The following is a 15,553-nucleotide window of genomic DNA, read 5'->3' on the forward strand; positions in this document are numbered from 1 at the left end:
GTTCAATGTGCAACTTGCAATTACCATGCAAAATTCTATTAGGTCCCATGCCAGATGTTTTCTTGACTGATTTGAACTTGATAGGATTTTCTCATTCCTTGCTGTGTGTGCTCCAGGGCACGGTTACCCAACTGGTTGATTGGTGTGCAGTGGTTAAGGGTAATGGTTCCCAACCATAGCACTTGAGATACGAAACCCCCACTATTGTGTCTATAGGGGACAAGCACTTAGCCCAAATTGCCTTGGTAAACACATCCATCTGAGCAAACGGACATACAGTATAGAGCAAAAATAAATACATCATATAGATATCCTCTGTGCTAGTAAAGCCACTGCAGTGGTATTACTATCTCAACACACAACCACAAAAATGATTCTCATCATCACATCCCAACCAGAGATAAACTGCCACAGAGGGACTGTTGGGATTGAGGTCACCGTGTAACACAAGTCCACCAGACTTACTGTTCATTTTAGATGTGCTTTTCTTAATTCAGTCAGTCTGCTTTACACACTGTGCTTCTGCTTTTCACTCGCAATGACACCAGAGAAGACTTAGCTGGGTTGGGCTGGGCATAAAATCTGACACCAAATCTGATACAGTACAAGACCATTCATTGCAGTAACAAACAGCTCATTCTACAGAGCAATGAATAGAATACAAAAACATATAGGCAGTTTTTAGGGAACACTTGTATGCTGTTCCTGCATATTACCTCTCATTTAAGAATTCAGGCTGTCCCCTCTCTCACACACACTCTTTCTTTCTCTCGCCCTCTCAAGCACACGTTATCGGACCATTTGCTCTGTCACTCAGGAAGCCTTCCTCTCAGCCTGACCGTTCCCTGAATGTTCCCCGACCGTTCCATGGCCTTTTCCTTTTTCCCACCCACTCTGATTCACAGTGTTCCCATGTGAACCTTTACTAGACCGGTGGAATCTTTATCTCTCACTGGGCATCTGGCTTCACTAACCGTGGTGTCAGTGCTCTGTCAGAGCCACCAACACTCACTGCACAATTACAGGCACAATTACCCCCCGCCACCCGGCTGCTTGCCTGCACAAGCTCCGCTTCTACTTGACACCTTAATGTCACGGCATGCTGCTGGCCAATGGGAGAGGATCTGTTCTTGTTCATTGGTAATCTGATGATGAACGTATTACTGTTTTATAAGAAGGAGGAAGATACATGCTGATTATTTTGAGTATGAACTGCCTTGTTAACCCCTAATACGAATCTACATAAATCCAATTTCATCTATGGATGAAGGTTTGGTCCATTGCTGAGACAACAGTTCTATAAGTAAACTCTTGGCTACAGTGGTGTTCACGGTGCATTTTAATATTTACTGGGTGAGGAGAACTGGAGAGGTATCATTTGTTTGAGGTCACTGCCATAACAGACATGATAACAACATCATACTTTGCAGACTGTTGATCTTCCACTAATTACACAGATTAATGCAATCATCTGCCAACACAAATGACCAGACAGTTCATTTTAGCACAAACACAAACATTTACACACACAGTGAGAGAGCTTTGCTCAGCTAAGCTCTGAGAGTGTGAAGATAAGAGCCGTGAGACGCCGATGAAAAACGCTCCACTAATCACAACACTTCCAAACCACCCAGTCTGCTAGTGTTCATCTCTGACTGCCAGCATTCAGTTTCCTCTACTGTATGGGTGTCAAACTTATGGCCCGTGAGGGGATCAAATCCGGCCTGCGTGTCACGCCCTGACCATAGTTTGCTTTGTATGTTTTATGTTTTGTTTGGTCAGTGTGTGATCTGAGTGGGCATTCTATGTTGTATGTCTGGTTTGTCTATGTCTATGTGTAGTGTTTGTGTCAGCACTATTTGTTTATAGCGTCACGTTCGTTCGTTTGTTGTTTGTATAGTTTGTATAGTGTTCTTCGTTTCGCTTAATTAAAAGAAGAATGTATTGTTATCACGCTGCGCCTTGGTCCTCCTCTCTTCCACCATATAACGATCGTGACACTGCGGGTGGTTTGAATAAATAATAAAAAATAAAAATATCTACTAATGAATAGAAAATTACTAAAATCAAATCCAACCTGTGTAGAATGATAATGGACCTACATTCATACAGTTTCTTGACTGTTTCCAGCTCGCTAATAATCACCCAAATGAAAGCTAGACAGTCAGGGAGCATCGGAAATTCCAAAAATGATGGATAGAGGACTTTTTGATTGTGTTTTTGATGGTGAGGAAATACAACACATTTTCAGTGCAGCCCTTCGGTGCATAGTGTGACACCACTGCCCAAGTGTCAACAGCACAGCCTCACACACATTGCAAACACAATCACACTTTAGTTTTTTTGCAGGTCTGAAGCACCACAGGGTACATTAATAGAGTAGCACAAATCCAACATATACAGTCTGTCATCAGCAGTCATCACTGCTTACTGACAGTGAATAAACTCAAAGGTCAGACTTCTTAGGAGGTCTGACAACTGGGTGAGTGAGCGTGTGGAGAAATGCCGTGACAAACACTAGGTCTAACTAACACACATCACCTGGAACACAGAGAACAGGGTGAAACATACACCCACTCACACAAATTCACACTACTACTACTGATCTGTAATTGGAGCAGGTGTGACCGACCAATCAGCGCATGTGTACATATATCCCCGGCATAAACATTGGTTAGTCATAACGAGGTGACTCAGCTGGCTGCTTATCCTCCAGTAAACACGTGTTTGCCATTTATCAGAGGGCTGGGAGGCCCCGGCTCCTAGGCTGCAACGTAGCCTTACTCTACATGATGAGAACCAACAGGATTACTGGAACTTGGTAGTTATCTTTAAACTAGCTGTTAAGTAGCTTGGTGAGAGAGGCATTACACCGCCTCTCATGACACCAACTATGACCAGCGGCTTTCTGGTCCTTCCCTTACCTAACGTCCCTAATGGCATGGTAACACAGGGTGACCAAGGTTTACTAGAGTTGGAGAGAGATAATGAATCACCTAGGTTTCCCACCAGGTATCTACAACAAACATTCTTCAGTGTGTTGACTGTGTCCGTCCCTTGGCAGGTGGCTTCATCACAAACTGATAATGAGTTACTATCCAGCACCAGTACTTAAGATACGACTTTTAAGATAAGAAGTAAACACACACAGAAACAGTTTGTGTGTCTAGAGACACGTACGCTAATGACTGAAGTGAAAGAACCCTGACATGACCTAGTTGGAGATGTGCCTCACGTTTCTCTGTCCTTGGCTAGCTACATCTGGCTAGTGATATATAGCCTTGGCCTCATGCTGTTGTCAATAGAAAGTGCGGAATAGTGCTACGTTGAGCTATCCAGACGGTTGGAACACACACACACACACACACACACACACACACACACACACACACACACACACACACACACACACACACACACACACACACACACACACACACACACACACACACACACACACACACACACACACACACACACACACACGTCTAGCCCCTTTCATTCCCCTTAACTTAGACCTAACACTTTTCCATTCATTCTGGAGTGTTCTATGACTCACACACTTCTATATCAACAGGGGTATTTTTCAGTGGTGTGTCTCGCCGAAGCACAAATAACAGTTCTCTCATTTGAGTGTGGGAACACGTATACTGAGTTGCTGACCAACCGAAAATAAAAAGCCCTTACGTAACGTTACCACTGAACGGGGCCCCAGCTTTCCTCCCAGTCAATAAGTGTTCAGGAAGGGCTCACTGGGTGGTTCTGGCTCAGCCTACAGAGTACACATCAACCTAATGAAGGTGGCTTTGGGTATATGAGCTCACAAATACGACAGTCCAAATTCCCCCTCTGCCGCAGCCAACTTCACCACCACGACCACACCGCAGCACAGATCTGTGTCCCAAGGCAATGGGAAGGAGGGAGCAGCAGCCCTATGCTGCGTTCATAACCAAGTGGGATGGTGGAAATGACCCGTTGTGAAGTTGTAAATACCAGTTGGAGGCATTTACGTGCTTTTGAACTCGTTGAGAAACGCCGGAATGGCTAATGGCCAACATGCTGTGTCAACCATAAACTAAAAGTGCAGCTATCATACTTGTTAACAAATAATAGTGTTCAAAAAACATGTTAATAGATAGCTTTATATAAATAATGTTTTGTTGTTGCGTTTAATTGCCAAAAAATTATCTAATCAAGGTAATTTCCTTAGTAGGTGATGTCAGAGGTCAGCATGTGGGAGAAGTCGGAGCTCAGGGATGATAGACGTTTCCCAATAGTAATTACCATTTGGAGGGGCATTCAAGGGGCTTTTTCCCAATCATATGTGGTATATACCACCTTCCAACTTAGTTATGAACGCAGGGTTAGCTACATTTAAAGAGACAACGATCTCCCAAGTTCCAACAACAAGTGCCCCCCCCCCCCCCCCCCCAACTGTGAGAACTGTGAGAACATCACGATGTTCCCATGAAGTTCAGATGTGATACCCCAACCCCAGTGTGAAAATTAGGGCCAGCCCACTGTAACACGTGCGCCCGGGGGTGATGGTGGCACATACTGCATAAGAACGGGTGAACCAGCACATCTCATTTGGCCTCATTACCATAGGTAAATATAGAAAATAATTATAGTAATGACGGTAATGAGGACCTGATGACTATGAACGGCCTGTTCCTCTGAGTGTACCCTGCTGCTGAGGCTGAGGGTGAGAGCCAGTTCAAGGCTGTGTCCCAAATGGCACCATATTCCCTATATAGTGCACTACTTTTGACCAGGGCACATAGGGTTCTGGTCAAAAGTAGTGCACTATACAGGGAACATGGTGCCATTTGGGATGCAATGCGAATAAATGGGCCTTGTGAAGGGTTCTAGATAAAACAGACTAGTGGGACTGGAAGGAAGTTCAGAGATCATGGTAATTTCTTCATTTGGACCGATCCTAGAGCACACTGCTGACCCTCTGATTACTAAGGCTGTTTAAACGCGAGCCAATGTGCTTGTAATAACATAATTACACAGGGAGACTGGGTAAAACCTCACGTCCTGAGATTATCAGATTCTCTTAATGCCAGTAAGGGCTATACCACCTCACAATTTAGACTTTAACATTTCTAATGTAGCCTACAAACCTACCAGTCTGTATGTAGGCATTACCAACCATCTATCATGGCATGCCACGTTTCCTTTCCCCTTGCATTAGTGTATGATGCCACGTGTATACAGACAGTACAGTAGAGAATCAATACTACAGTCCAGTTACAAACTACAGTAGTGATTCAATACTACAGTCCAGTTACAGACTACAGTAGTGAATCAATACTACAGTCCAGTTACAGACTACAGTAGTGAATCAATACTACAGTCCAGTTACAGACTACAGTAGTGAATCAATACAACTGTCCAGTTACAGACTACAGTAGTGAATCAATACAACTGTCCAGTTACAGACTACAGTAGTGAATCAATACTACAGTCCAGTTACAGACTACAGTAGTGAATCAAAACTACAGTCCAGTTACAGACTACAGTAGTGAATCAAAACTACAGTCCAGTTACGGACTAGAGTAGTGAATCAATACTACAGTCCAGTTACAGACTACAGTAGTGAATCAATACAACTGTCCAGTTACAGACTACAGTAGTGAATCAATACAACTGTCCAGTTACAGACTACAGTAGTGAATCAATACTACAGTCCAGTTACAGACTACAGTAGTGAATCAAAACTACAGTCCAGTTACAGACTACAGTAGTGAATCAATACTACAGTCCAGTTACAGACTACAGTAGTGAATCAAAACTACAGTCCAGTTACAGACTACAGTAGTGAATCAATACTACAGTCCAGTTACAGACTACAGTAGTGAATCAAAACTACAGTCCAGTTACAGACTACAGTAGTGAATCAATACAACTGTCCAGTTACAGACTACAGTAGTGAATCAATACAACTGTCCAGTTACAGACTACAGTAGTGAATCAATACTACAGTCCAGTTACAGACTACAGTAGTGAATCAATACTACAGTCCAGTTACAGACTACAGTAGTGAATCAATACAACTGTCCAGTTACAGACTACAGTAGTGAATCAATACAACTGTCCAGTTACAGACTACAGTAGTGAATCAATACTACAGTCCAGTTACAGACTACAGTAGTGAATCAAAACTACAGTCCAGTTACAGACTACAGTAGTGAATCAATACTACAGTCCAGTTACAGACTACAGTAGTGAATCAATACTACAGTCCAGGTACAGACTACAGTAGTGAATCAATACAACTGTCCAGTTACAGACTACAGTAGTGAATCAATACAACTGTCCAGTTACAGACTACAGTAGTGAATCAATACTACAGTCCAGTTACAGACTACAGTAGTGAATCAATACTACAGTCCAGTTACAGACTACAGTAGTGAATCAAAACTACAGTCCAGTTACAGACTAGAGTAGTGAATCAATACTACAGGCCAGTTACAGACTACAGTAGTGAATCAATACAACTGTCCAGTTACAGACTACAGTAGTGAATCAATTCAACTGTCCAGTTACAGACTACAGTAGTGAATCAATACTACAGTCCAGTTACAGATTACAGTAGTGAATCAATACAACTGTCCAGTTACAGACTACAGTAGTGAATCAATACAACTGTCCAGTTACAGACTACAGTAGTGAATCAATACAACTGTCCAGTTACAGACTACAGTAGTGAATGAATACAACTGTCCAGTTACAGACTATAGTAGTGAATCAATACAACTGTCCAGTTACAGACTACAGTAGTGAATCAATACAACTGTCCAGTTACAGACTACAGTAGTGAATCAATACTACAGTCCAGTTACAGACTACAGTAGTGAATCAATACAACTGTCCAGTTACAGACTACAGTAGTGAATCAATACAACTGTCCAGTTACAGACTACAGTAGTGAATCAATACTACAGTCCAGTTACAGACTACAGTACAGATGCCCTTCCTCTATCTGACCTAAATAACTTGTATGTATATGTCAACTGATATATATGTATGTATGCATGAAATTGGTAGATGTGACTGTAGGCCTATGGTATAGGTATCTCTGTCTTCTCAGTGTCTTGTCAGTACAGAACCTTTTGTATTTATATATACATTTTAAATGTATGTAGCTCTGTCCTTGAGCTGTTATTGTCTGTTATTGTTCTGTATTATGTCATGTTTCATGTTTTGTGTGGACCCCAGGAAGAGTAGCTGCTGCTTTCACAACAGCTAATGGGGGTGCTAATAAAAATACAATAACAAAATAACGCACAGTTCAGACGTCGAATTTATGGGAGTCGAACTAAATAGAAATTAAGAGCGGGAATGCACAGTTAAAAACTTTGCTTGGCGTACTGATTGGTTCATACGGTTAAGAACTTTGCTTGGCGTACTGATTGGTTCATACAGTTAAGAACTTTGCTTGGCGTACTGATTGGTTCATACAGTTAAGAACTTTGCTTGGCGTACTGATTGGTTCATACGGTTAAGAACTTTGCTTGGCACATTGATTGGTTCATACTGTTAAGAATGTTGTTTGGCGTACTGATTGGTTTCGTACAACCGCTCTCAACACTGCAGCAGACTTCCTCATTGTTTTTGGGTCGATTTCAGGCATAACAGTCCTTCACCTATGAATCGAAGTCCATGATTGTGCTTCCGTTTTGAGAGTGGTAGAAAAGCAACCTTTATTTGCATGCAACTAACATATATTAATATGCATTGCCATTTCTCCCAACAGTGGAAGAACTGCTCTGGCGCGCTCCATGAAAAGGCGTGCATTACCCGCAACGCACCGAAAGAGCGGCAGAGGCTGCCGAATTATCGTCAAAAGTCCAACGAGGCATACTTAATGGTTTCAGATGGTACTTTATCCCCAAATACATAATGTATTCTGTATAGTCAAGATATGAGGGACTCCAGCCCGAGTATACTGTAGATGTCACCCACCAACTTCCTCCTCTCATCTGTGATTCACACTATTCCCCCACACAAAGGGTCATGACACCTAGCGATACTATCACTGAAATCCCCACCCCACCATCCCCACACATAACAGCATGGCAACTGTACCTTAAACAGGATATGATATTCCATGTTGTGTCTAACTGCAATGCATGCTGGGACTAACCACATGCCATACATTTCACCTTGATATTTTGGAAAGATGTCTTCTAGCACCAAACTGAAGTCTCAGTTAATACAGCCTGTGGGTCAAGTTTCAGAAGAAATGTCACATGCTCCGAATACACCTTACAGTGAAATGCTTACTTACAAGCCCTTAACAACTTCTTATTGCTCGACAACATTCCGCTGAAAAGGCAGAGCGCGAAATTCAAAAATATTTACAAGCCCTTAACCAACAATGCTTTAAGAAGTTAAGAAAAAAATAAAAATAAGTGTTAAGTAAAATTTTTAAATAAAAGTAAGAAATAATTAAACAGCCCTTCCTCTGACACCGCCTGATATAGAGGTCCTGGATGGCAGGAAGCTTGGACCCGGTAATGTACTGGGCCGTACGCACTACCCTCTGTAATGCCTTGCGGTCGGAGGCCGAACAGTTGCCATACCAGGCTGTGATGCAACCAGTCAGGATGATCTTGATGGTGCAGCCATGCCAAATCTTTTCAGTCTCCGGAGGGGGAATAGGCTTTGTTGTGCCCTCCTCGTGACTGTCTTAGTGTGTTTGGACCATGACAGTTTTTTGGTGATGTGGACACCAAGGAACTTGAAGCTCTCAACCTGTTCCACTACAGCCCTGTCGATGAGAATGGGAGCGTGCTCCTTTTCCTGTAGTCCACAATGATCTCCTTTGTCTTGATCACGTTGAGGGAGAGGTTGTTGTCCTGGAACCACACAGCCAGGTCTCTGACCTCCTCCCTATAGGCTGTCTTGTCGGTGATCAGCCAACTTGATGATGGTGTTGGAGTCGTGCCTGTCCATGCATTCATGAGTGAACAGGGAGTGCAGGAGGGGACTGAGCACACACCCCTGAGGGCCCCCGTGTTGAGAATCAGCGTGGCGGATGTGTTGTTCTCTACCCTTACCACCTGGGGGCGGCCCATCAGGAAGTCCAGGATCCAGTTGCAGAGGGAGGTGTTTAGTCCCAGGGTCCTTAGCTTAGTGATGAGCGTTGAGGGCACTATGGTGTTGAACGCTGAACTGTAGTCAATGAATAACATTATCACATAGGTGTTCCTTTTGTCCAGGTGGGAGAGGGCAGTGTGGAGTGCAATAGAGATTGCATCATCTGTGGACCTGTTGGGGAGGTATGCAAATTGAAGTGGGTCTAGGGTTTCTGGGATAATGGTGTTGATATGAGCCATGACCAGCCTTTCAAAGCACTTCATGGCTACAGACGTGAGTGCCACGGGTCGGTAGTCATTTAGGCTGGTTATCTTAGTGTTCTTGGTCACAGGGACTATGGTGGTCTGCTTGAAACATGTTGGTATTACAGACTCAGTCAGGGACAGGTTGAACATGTCAGTGAAGACACTTGCCAGTTGGTCAGCACATGCTCGCAGTACACGTCCTGGTAATCTGTCTGGCCCTGTGTTCTTGTGAATATTGACCTGTTTAAAGGTCTTACTCACATCGGCTACGGAGAGCTTGATCACACAGTCGTCCGGAACAGCTAGTGCTCTCCTGCATGTTTCAGTGTTACTTGCCTCAAAGCGAGCATAGATGTAATTTAGCTTGTCTGGTAGATTCGTGTCATTGGGCAGCTCGTGGCTGTGCTTCCCTTTGTATTCTGTAATAGTTTGCAAGCCCTGCCACATCCGACGAGCGTCGGAGTCGGTGTAGTACGATTCAATCTTAGTTTGTTTGATGGTTCGTCGGAGGGCATAGCGGGATTTCTTATAAGCTTCCGAGTTAGAGTCCCGCTCCTTGAAAGCGGCAACTTTACCCTTTAGCTCAGTGCGGATGTTGCCTGTAATCCGTGGCTTCTGGTTGGGTTATATACGTACGATCACTGTGGGGATAACATCATCAATGCACTTATTGATGAAGCCAATGACTGATGTGGTGTACTCCTCAATGACATTGGAAGAATCCCGGAACATATTCCAGTCTGTGCTAGCAAAACAGTCCTGTAGCTTAGCATCTGCTTCATCTGACCACTTTCTTATTGACTGAGTCACTGGTTCTTCCTGCTTTCATTTTTGCATGTAAGCAGGAATCAGGAGGATAGAACGATGGTCAGATTTGCCAAATGGAGGGTGAGGGAGAGCTTTGTACATGTCTCTGTGTGTGGAGTAAAGGTGGTCTAGAGTTTTTTCCCTCTGGTTGCACATTTAACATGCTGATAAAAATTAGGTAAAACTGATTTGAGTTTCCCTGCATTAAAGCCCCTGCCACTAGGAGCGCCACCTCTGGATGAGCGTTTTCCTGTTTGCTTATGGCCGTATACAGCTCATTGAGTGTGGTCTTAGCGCCAGCATCGGTCTGCGGTGGTTTATAAACAGCTATAAAAAAATATATAGATGTAAACTCTATTGGTAAATAGTGTGGTCTACAGCTTACCATTAGTTACTCTACCTCAGGTGAGCAAAACCTTGAGACTTCCTTAGATTTCGTGCACCAGCTGTTGTTTACAAATATACATAGACCGCCACCCCTTGTCTTACCAGAGGCCGTTGTTCTATCCTGCCGAAAAAGCTTAAAACCCGTCAGCTGTATGTTAATAACATTGTCCTTCAGCCACGACTCGGTGAAACATAAGGTATTACAGTTTTTAATGTCCCGTTGGTAGGATATACGTGCTCATAGTTCGTCTATTTTATTATCGATTGATTGTATGTTGGCTAATAGGACCGATGGTAAAGGTAGATTACCCTCTCGGCGACGGATCCTTACAAGGCACTTGGACCGTCGTCCACGATATCTCCATCTTTTCCTCCTGCGAATGATGGGGATGAGAGCCTTGTCGGGTGTCTGGAGTAAATCATTCCCGTCCCGACTCGTTGAAGAAGAAGAATTCCCCCAGTACAGGGTGAGTAATCACTGCCCTGATATCAAGAAGCTCTTTTCGGTCATAAGACACGGTGGCAGAAACATTATGTCCAAAATAAGTTACAAATAACGCAAAAAAGCACAATTGGTTACTGGATCATAAAACGGTGGCCATCTCCTTCGGCACCTTTATGACTACCATGAGATCTTTTCACATATCAAAGGTCAAATCTTCTATGGTTGATAGAACCCTTCCAATTTGATGTATCAGGTATTTCACAACTTTCACCAAACCAACGTTTAACCAAGACAGCAGTAAAAGTCCAGATGAAAGCTGTATGTTGTGGGCAGGGCCAGAATGACAAGTAAAACAACATCTAAATAGCTCCACTGACCCAAATCACAGAGTTGAGTCAGACAGCCTATTACGTAAAACAAACGTCTTCCAGACCCTTAGGCCAGCCCTCAGTTCATTAGTGTTGGGTTTTATTGTCATATTGAGGTAACTCGATGTCCACCGCTCTCCTCTCCGTTTACTCCCCACTCCTTCTTTAACCTGCAGCAGTACTGAGGGATCTACTGCAGTCAGACCAGGACCCACCTTGCCTAGTCATCTCATGACAACACCAGCTGCCTTGCTCTCTTTCTGTCTGGACACGTAGTCAAAAGACACCCTCTACTACAGAAAACAAGATAAGAAAGTTACACTGGAGTATATTCTTTCAAATGTGTATTGAATGGCCTTCTCCGGAAGGGCTTAGCCTAGTAGTATATTGTGTAATGCAGTCCTTGACATAATTGCAAGTCATGCCAGAGCTATTTCTACTCTCAACTAATGTTACGGTATTCATGTGTTCAAAGATAGGTCTCAGCTCTGGAGCGGGAGGGGGTACTATTGAGAGGAAAGGGGGGTGTAGTAGATGCCAAGGGGGATGGAGGCGATGTGAGTGTATCCCTGTTACCCTTGGAGACATAATCCTTCAAAGCTATTGGCTAAGACGTACGATAAGTTTATGGTATCTCTATAGGACCACAATTCATGGCTTTACATAGAAACAGAAAACGAGCTCTAGATTCACTTCACACTGTCCGATCAATTTCACACTCCTCAGAGGTCACAAAAATATAAAACATCCTCCTCCGCCATAAACGGACCAGAGCATTTACTCTGTGAAAAAACAAGATATTTGCTTGTTTGCCAAGTTAAACGAGTAGAAATTATGCAAACAACTAATTTGATAGAACCCAAAATCTATCTGCAATATTAAAACTGTATACAAGGCATTGTGCTGTGAAAGCTGAGATTGAAGAATGCCAGCAGGGTGGACCCCCATGGCTGGACCCCCGTGTTCGCAGCTGACATGGTCCTTGTAGTTTGACATCAAGACAGAGTCACAAATGGCTCCCTATTCTCTATATAGTGCACTACTTTTGACCAGGGCCCATATTCACAAAGCGTCTCAGAGTAGGAGTACTGATCTAGGATCAGTTTTGCCTTGTAGTTCAGTTTGCCTAAGTAATAAGAGCGGGGACCTAATTCTAGATCAGCACTCCTACATGACGGCGCTTTGTGAATATGGCATCTGGGCCTATAGTCCACTGGTCAAAAGTAGTGCACTATACAGGGAACAGGGAGCCATTTGGGAAACACCCTAATGGCTGTCCAATCTCCACAGGGATGAACTAAGCTGACAGGGGCCTTGCTAGCTAGACTACCTCTGAAAGGATCACCCTGTGAAATGCTTGGCATTCTTAAGTGAGAAGAGCTCTTTCTGCACAATGCCACACACACACACACCACACACACTGAAAAGACTGTGAACTCTTGGTATGCCCCCTGGCAGGGGACAACCCGTGTAGCCAATGAGAGGAGGCACCTTGAAACAATCAAGTGCATCTTTTAACTAACCTTTCCTCCATGCACAATTGCACATTCCTTCAGAATGTTTTTTCTCATAGGAAGCTCCTTGACCCCACCCCCCACCCCACCCCCATCCCTCTATACACCCAACTCTATTTACACTCCCTCCGCCTACCCACTTCCTATTTCTTTCATTTTCTTTCAATATTAGAAACCCCCCTCCTCCCTCCTCAATCACTCTCTCGCTGAACAATGTTTTTTCTCTGCTCTTCTCCGCCCCACTCTCTTTGGACCACTGCCTGGAACCTGAGACCGTAAAAAAGAGAGAGACAGAAAAAAAACACAGCCCAGAAGAACTTTGGTTCACCTAATCACTCTTCACTGGTTTTGGAGCTATTTCTGCCACGGTTATGTAAGTCTCAAAAGAACCAGTGAAAAGGGGGTGGATGGTGTAAGACTATGGGATGGGTGTGTACTGTGTATATGTCAGTGTGTTTTGGATAAGGTGGGAAAGGGTCTCCTTTCCTCTCGTCCCAGAAAAGAAAATCTGTGTCGTAACACCCTTAAATGCCAAGGGCCACATCATTTAAACTCTCTCGCGCTCTCGCAATTAAATTAAAAAGTTAAATAAATAATCAGAAATTAACAGTAAACATTACATTCTCTCTCGCTCTCTCGCTCTCTCACTCTCTCTGTCATACAAACCCCCCCCTATCTCTCTCTCTGTCCTCCCCCCCTGTTTCCGTGTTATGAATCCCTTAACCCTACTCACTTAGTCAGTGAGGCAGCCAGAAGTCTCTGTCTGTACAGACTCGTCCTGGGGGGATTACGTGCATTAGAGGACCTATGGAAACCAAGCCCTTCCCCTCACACCTGCCCACCTGTTGGAAAACATCTCTGATGTCACAGACAAAGGCTACTGCCGGATACACCGACCAGTAGCGGTGTGTAGGTAAAATCAACGGGGAAGCTAAATCAGGAAAAAAAGCCATATTACAACCTGTGGTGTGATAATTGCGTTGTTGGCTCTATAACCTCTTAGTTCATATGCCTTGTCACCGTCATATATAGGCCCAAGGTTGAGACAATAAGAAGACACAGTGAGTGGCTGAATAAATTCAACCACACCTTCGTTTCATCACAAAACCGGAGAGCAACATCTGTCCGGTGGAGTCCACAAAGCATATTGCATGTAACAAACAGTGTCAAGCAAGTTAATGTTTACACAACTTTTGATTTAAAACACTAGAGTTACTGCAAGTCGCAAAGAAAACAGGAGCTGCCTCCACTATTCCAGCACCATTTCAACTTCAACATCATCAAATCACCTCTGCTTAGTCTAATACAGTGACAACTAAAAGATTCCGAATAAGATTTAGTCCAATCAACATAAGCTAAATAGCATATGTGTGTGTGTAAACACAGCTGTGTGTGTGTGCGTAAGTAGAAAAAACAACGCCAATGCCATCCTCCTCTCTTTCATGTTGCCGAAACGGTCTATGACATACAATACACGCTTTTAGTTTTTGTTGTCCTAGGCTACCTGGCTAAAATGCTTGCTCGCTAGCCTAACTTCCTTTCATGGGCAACGATTAGCTAGTTAACATTAGTATAATACATATAGCTACATGTTGAACTTCCATCCGCTCATGCCAGAGGCACAATGTATGAATTTATGGTTGAATCAGAATCGCCATTGTAATCATTGGCCAGTACAGAGAATTAAGTAAAACCACAAGTCCAAATCCTTATCTCTATCCATGGCTAATTTAGGAAAGGGACCATTTTAGCTAGCTAGCCCACGGAAGACAACAACACAACAAGAGTTTTGTTCTGTCAATGACGTTTGGCTTTTGTAACCTTTATTTAACTAGGCAAGTCAGTTAAGAACAAATTCTTATTTACAATGACGGCCTACCCCGGCCAAAACCGGACGACGCTGTGCCAATTGTGCGCCGTCCTATAGGACTCCCAATCACGGCCAGATGTGATACAGCCTGGATTGATGTGATCTGATTGATGTGATCTGATTGGATTCCATTTATACTTTTTTGTTTGTGCCAGGACCATTCACATTTGAGCTCACTCAGTTTAGCTCAACGCTGATTGGCTATACTTGTATATTTTTTTAATCAAGGGATGCCAAATGCTCACTGGCTTCCCTTGCATTCAGTGATACGGTGCACTAAAAAAATTAACACTATTTGACGTGTAAAATAACACAACATCTGTTTCAGTAGCTAACTATATAGCTAGGTGTCATTATCTAAAATAACCCTAATTTATAAAGACAGTTCTTATTTGATTAATGGTGGTCGGACCCATCTATGTGAAGCTAGCCACAATAAGGATAAGCCACAATAGTGGACTTTGCGGTTAGCCTTCAAAATACAAGTATGGCATAATTCTACTATTTGTATTAATTTGCATTACTGTCAATGACATACTTTTATTTTGAAGGCAAACCGCAAATTCCACTATTGTGCCTAATCCTTATTGTGGCTAGCTTCACAACACATACCCCGGTGCGGTCGAGCCTCACTAGCCAGATGAAGCTAGCTGGCTGGTTATAACGTTAGCTTTGGGCAACAGGGTTAAGTTGCTGACTAGCTATTTATTTTCATGAACTGAAGTTCCATTTCAATAGGCGAACAACAAGTGGCAACCTTGCTAATACTTACCCACAAGGATTCCTAAATCATTGCTAAGAATAAT

The 15,553-nt window shown here is 43.3% G+C and overlaps 1 protein-coding gene across 2 annotated transcripts in view; it reads right to left on the minus strand.

The window, feature by feature from the left end:
* LOC139559402 (enhancer of filamentation 1-like) overlaps positions 1–15,553 on the minus strand; it is a 44,169-nt gene that overhangs the window by 22,399 nt on the left and 6,217 nt on the right. The window lies entirely within an intron of this gene.

This window comes from Salvelinus alpinus, chromosome 29, assembly GCF_045679555.1.
Source record: "Salvelinus alpinus chromosome 29, SLU_Salpinus.1, whole genome shotgun sequence".
NCBI classification, from domain to species: Eukaryota; Metazoa; Chordata; class Actinopteri; order Salmoniformes; family Salmonidae; genus Salvelinus; species Salvelinus alpinus.